The 6,282-nt window shown below is 41.5% G+C and overlaps 1 non-coding gene across 1 annotated transcript; it reads left to right on the top strand.

The window, feature by feature from the left end:
• The first annotated feature begins 1,587 nt into the window (after positions 1-1,587).
• Positions 1,588-1,694, top strand: LOC112086870. Its single transcript, XR_002899724.1, has one exon. It is a non-coding gene; the product is annotated as a small nucleolar RNA R71 (small nucleolar RNA).
• Positions 1,695-6,282: the final 4,588 nt, after the last annotated feature.

Here is a 6,282-nt window from a genome sequence, read left to right as displayed (position 1 = left end):
TCACTTAGGGTTTCTCCAAATGAGGGAATCATTTTGGGCTTCAGAAATGGGCCTTCGGGCTCGGAGTTGGCTGGCCGCGGTCGTGATGGCTGTCACCGCGGGGAATGGCTTGCTGGCCGCGGTCGCGGTGCTTCTGACCGCGGGAAATGCTCTGTTGGCCGCGGGTGGAAACGCTCGCTGGCTGGTTTATGGAACATCTTGCTCTTCGCGTATCTTTTGATTGAACCGTTGGATTGCCAAGCTGTAAAGTGTGCTGGAAAGCTGATACTTCCATCTTTAAGATCTCCAAATTTGAGCTGGATCAGATGGTGAGAAGGCCTTCAATCAGGGGTGAACTTCTGATGGTTTGACTCTGAGCTGAAATCTGGTTTTTCTATCCATTTTGTTAAGCTTTTTCCTAAGTTACCTGAAAAGAGTCTTGGAACTACAAATACTAGAAAAACGTAATAAAAGTACTTGAAAGCAATTAAAAACATAGAAAAAGTATTTCAAAACGATCCATAAAAGTGGTCAAAATACGGTGTTATCAAACATAAGGCTTCTCAGGTTCTGATTCTTCTCCAGCTCTTTAGTTTTTCCTTTCTTTGAAGCTTCATCCTCTTCTTCATCCCTTGGGCTGCCTACCCACCAATTTTTTCATTGTCCTCAATGAGAACTCTGTTGTGTTCTAGACCTGGTAGCTCTTTGCCACTTCTCAAGGTGATGGCATTAGCATATTCCTTTGGATTTGATTCTGGTTTTCCAGGTAGAACTCCTTGGCTTCTTGAAGTGGAGGCCTGATTCTGTTTCAGCTCCTTTATCTCTTGCTGCATGTACACATACTTGGAACCCAGATCAGAAAACCCAGTCTCAACCCGTTGCTGTCCTTGTAACAACTGCTGTAGCACCCCACACAAGTCTGGACCCATCTGCTGCTGTTGTTGAACCGCTAGTGGCTGCTGAAACTGCTGCTGACTGAACCTAGGTGGTGCATTGCTCTGCTGCGACTGAGAACTGAAGTTTGTACCCTGATTCTGCTGCTGGTTCTGACCATACTGCTGTTGAGGCTGCCAAAACTGTTGCTTTGGCTGAAAAGAACTTTGAAACTGAGGCTTAGGGGCAAAACTTTGCTGGTTCTGCTGAGAAGGATACACTTGATCCTGTGGGTTTGCCACATTAGTGCTCCTATAAGACAAGTTGTTGTTGCGATTGAAATTGGTGAACCTTTGGTATCTATTCCGGTTCCCAATGTAGTTAAACTCTTCTTGGGTTAAACCTTCTTCATTGATGTTCTCAATGCATGGAGACTCATCAAATTCACCAACATAATGGATTAGTTTTTGAGAAACCATTTTTAGCTTGTCAAGTTCATTTCTCAGCTCTTTAACTTCTCTAGTAAGCTTTTGCTCTAAGCTTGAACCATCTGATCTGTTTATTCTGTCATAATCCTCACCATATGTGTCATTACACATAGCCAGATTCTCTACAAGTTTCATAGCAGCTGTAATCTCTTTTGCCAAGAAGTTACCGTTGTAAGCTGTGTCTAATTGGTTTCTGATTTTATGTAGTGCTCCTCTATAGAGTGTAGAGAATAGAGAAGCTTCAGAAAACCCATGGTGTGGACACTGATTAATGTATGTCCTGAACCGCTCCCATGCTTCTCCAAAAGTTTCATTGGAGTGTTTTGTGAAACTAGAGATCTGGTTTCTAAGCTTGACTGTCCTCCTTGTGTAGAAGAACTTGGTGAGGAAAGCTTCTTTACATTGTTTCCAAGTCTGAATGCTCCCAATTGGTAGATTCCTCTCCCATTGTCTTGCTTTGTCTCCCAAGCTGAAGGGAAACAACCGCATGTTAAAACAATCTTCTGAGTCTCCATTTATCTTGGTCAAGTTGCAGACCCTATCATACTGATCAAAATGGTCCAATAGGTCTTCCATTGGCAGTCCATGAAACTTAGAGTTTTGGACCATATTAATCAGTGATGCTTTGACTTCGAAGTTATTGTTTTTCACTAGTGGACAAACAATAACAGCTCTGTTCTGGTGAGCATTGGCTGTATCATTGGCTCCCACATAGATTGGTTGGTGTCCTTGACGTCTTTGAGCCCTTTGGTGTTGTTGTGCATTGGCCTGGTGCCTTTACTGGTTTTGTGGATGCTGTGCCTGATTCTGATGGCCCTGAGCTTGTCCCTGGTGGACATTGGCTTGCTGTGTTTGGCACATTACCCTGCTGAACTCCTATACCAGCTCCCTGATCGTGCTCTTGAGCCTGTTGCTCTGCCTGAACCGGCTGTTCAATATCAACGACGTGGTGCTCCATATCAACAGCATGATCTGCTTCCCTTGGCTGTCTAGCTCTTCTTCTTACCAAGAGCAGCACCAATTCGCAGCAGACACACCGGAGGATGAGTGATTGATCAGCACTTCACTGCCATCAAGGTTCTATCATGATTTTCTTTTTTTTTATCTTATTTTATTTCTCTTTTATTCACCATTTTCTCACCAACTTTTTCACACTGAAGACAGTGTAATTTAAGTCTGGGGAAGGATGTCTATCCGTACTAATCATTTTCTCGCTCTTACTTTCAAATTTCAAGCACTTTTTGAATTTTAATATGTAACCTATTCGACATTAAGTATTTTTCAGGAATGTTTGACACAAAACTATGACTATTTAGACCTGCACGCTTCTACACTATGCATGATAGCTCATTTGTGGTTAGCACTAGACTAGGCGGTAGCTAGAGTACTTGCACTACGAACTCCCACCAGAGGACTTCTATTCATGGAGATTCTTTCTGACAGGATATACTAGCTCATTTTATTGACCTTAATATTGACATCTAATTTTCTCATCATTGATTTTAGGCAGGCATCGACATACACATCTAGGACGTCTTTTACCCTCACTTTTACCACTATTTGTCGTCCTAGATGACCAGTTTATCTTTATCTGGTACCATACCCTAAACCCAAAACCCCTGTTTTCAATCCTCATGCATTCTCTATTTAGTTTATATCAGCAGATATGTGCAAAAACATCGGAGAGAAGAGGAGCGACGCAGTTTTCAGTCACTCACAAAGGAGACTGAATGGAATTGGGAAGGAAGAGTATCAGAAACCTCATGAAGCTTTACAAGACAGATTTTAACTGGTAATTTCGTGCTCTCTAAGACTCTATATCTAAAGGTGTTCCCTCTCTTCTAAAAAAAAAAAAAAAAAACCGAATGAAAAGAGAGAGGGAAACAAAAAGCCTAATGAGTCATAGATTGTCGAAATTTGTGAAGCAAGAAGCAACTACTAAACATTTATAGAGCTATGTTTTTGAAAGATTTACAAAAATCTAAGTCAGAGTTTAGAGAGAACCTGAGGAAGAAGACCAGTAATCTATGGCAAGAAGAAAGTGACTGAAAACTGTGGATACCAACAGCTTCACTCTCTCTTGTGGTTTTGCATAATATCTTGCATTCTCTAGATCTTCAGGTAACCCGTAAACACTTTAAGCCTTACCCCTAGAATAACCCTTTTTGACACCTAGCCTAGATTGCCTTGCCTAGAATTTCTTTGATGAGAACCACCGAGATTTTTAATGAATGTTAAGAGCTAGTTAACATGAAGTTAGATCTTAGTGCATAGATTTCCGCATGACAGATTAACAGACTAGTTATGCCTGTATTGCTAGTGAGAATTTTCTAGGCTATTCCCAATTGATGCATACTGATTGATATTGGTCTAGAAGTGTGGTCTCTGAGATTTTGTTTAGTTCCTGCATTTTCAAACCTTTCGCCGAGATTTAGCCTTTGTTTTGTTTGAGGACAAACAAAAGACTATGTCTGGGGGAGTTGATACACCGGATTTTGACCATTTTTATGGATCACGCTAATGTCTTTTACAGGTGTTTTTACTCCATTATCAAAGGTTTTCAAAGGATTTCTATGTTTTCGGATTTTAAAAGACTTTTCAGGTAATTTGGGATAAAGAGACACAAATTGGAACAAAAAGACTCTTTTGGATAAATGTAGACTGTCAGAACTCTCATGGAGAGACGAAGACCTTATCACCGTCTGATCACCCTCAAAATTGGACAACTTATAGAAGAATCAACCAGCTTTCAAATGCACTTAGTTTGGAGACATTCCAACGATTGGATCTCAAGATATTCCATTAGCCCCGGAGCCACTCGAAGACGGCCAGCAAGTCACGCGACCGCGGCCAACAGCCCATTTGCCGCGGTCACAAGCCTCCCGACCGCGGACAACCATCTATTCCCTGCGGTCACGTCACTCCCGACCACGGCCGGTAAACTCCGAACTAAAGCCCATATTTCTGAAGCCCAAAGTCATTCTCAGCCTCAATTCCGGAATCCTAGAGACCATGGAGTATTGAAGACTATAAATAATTCTCATTTAGGTCGTTTTTAGACACCACCCTTCATACTTTACAGAAACCTTCTTTCTTTTAGCCTTTTTTATGCGATTTTTGTAGAAGATTGTTCAAGTCCGAGTCCTTCAATAGAGAAGCTTTCTTCATCTCTTTTCTTTACTGTTTTTGATTATTTTTATTAAAACCAATGATGATGTCGACCTCAGCCATGTCTGAGTAGATCCCGAGTTGGGCTCAGGGTTCCCGAAAGGGGCTCTCATAATCGATTAAGGCATCTAGGTTTATAGATCTGGGATTTCAACTTTGTTCTCTGTTTATTCTTGTTCTTATTGCATGTATGCTTGATTGATCACCTAGTATCTGATCTAGATAGTTAGTGTTGCGAAAGTTTTCAGTAAGTATCAGCCCTAGAATGAAACAGGCGATTTTTCCGTAGGAGTGGAAACCTACCTGCGGCGAGATCGTGAGTCTTGACGAGTCTTGTGCAGCTCTTGCGTTCTCTCCCTTCCAGGGCCAGAGTGGAAACCTACTGGTCAGGGTTGCGAGAAACAGTTGGTTATGATCACGACAGTGACGTAGTCATACCGTCATACTCTAGCTCTAGAACCCTATATATCGATATCCGTCAATCCCAATCTATCTACTTTAGTGTTAAAACCGATTATGATCCTTTAGAGTTCTCGTAAGCTCAGCGTTTTAGCCATAGTTTACAAACCAATCGATTTTTACTTGCTTATTTAGATCTGCATTTCAATTGTTTTAGTTCGATATTTTACTTGCTTTACTTGCTTTCCATTCGATTTTTCTACTTGCTTTCTAGGATAGATTTATTTGCTTTCTTTAAGTTTTAGTTTAATTCGTGATAAACAACCAACCTTTAAAACCAATCTAGTCTAGACATAAAGTTAAAAACTGTAGAGGAATACCAGGCACACAAATCTCTGTGGATTCGATCCCTAAATACTACAACTGATTAGCTGTGCACTTGCGGCTTTCATTTGTTTTTGTTAAGGGTAAAACTTGTTCCCTCACGCAGTTGACACGCATCAAGTTTTTGGCGCCGTTGCCGGGGATTTGTTTCGTTGTCTTTTGCTATTTTCTTGTTTTAACTTCTGTTCTAGACACCTGATCTCTAGTTTTTTTCTTAAAGTTTTGCTGAATTATCTTTCCCTTCTTTTGTTTTTCTCTGAATTGCATGAATACTAGGTGCATACCTGTAGAAAACATTCCAATTCTAGACGAGATAGACAGACACGAAAGAGAACTTCAAAGACTTAGACAAACGCAAGGAATGGCCAACGACGACCAGCCTGGAGATCCTATTAACCGAGCTTTAAATATGGACCAAGATGGGTCCGAACATGGAGAAAATGAAGAGAATGATCACAGAGGAGGTGATCATGCTCGACAAGATGGAGAGGAGGATGAGGTTCCTCCAAGAAACCACCAGAACCGCGAGAGAGAAGAACGTGAAGACCTTGATGCCCCTATCAATGCAGCCGATGGTGACCACCAAGGGATGCAGCCGAATGGACGCGCTAACCGCTCTGTGCAGCCAGCAAATCAACACCGAAGACAAGCCAGGAACCACCGCATAGCTGATTTTGATGCACCTACTCAAAATTTTCAGAACCGATCTGCAATTCAAGTTCCATTTCCGAACCGGAATGAGTTTGAAGTCAAGCCTCAAATCATCTCATTGGTGAAACAAAACCAATTCCACGGAGTTCCTTCTGAACACCCAATGGACCATAACAAACCAAGTTCCAGCAGACTATTTAAAGTGTAAGTTGTTCCCTTTTTCATTAGCACACAAAGCTCACCGTTGGTTGAAATCTTTGCCTGCAGGATCGATTACTAATTGGGAAGAGTGTAAAACTGCTTTCCTGAATCACTTCTATACTAAGTCAAGGTCGAACTT

The sequence above is a fragment of the Eutrema salsugineum genome, unplaced genomic scaffold (assembly GCF_000478725.1).
Source record: "Eutrema salsugineum unplaced genomic scaffold, Eutsalg1_0 scaffold_2, whole genome shotgun sequence".
Lineage (NCBI taxonomy): Eukaryota > Viridiplantae > Streptophyta > Magnoliopsida > Brassicales > Brassicaceae > Eutrema > Eutrema salsugineum.
This window is presented reverse-complemented; position numbering and strand designations above follow the sequence as displayed.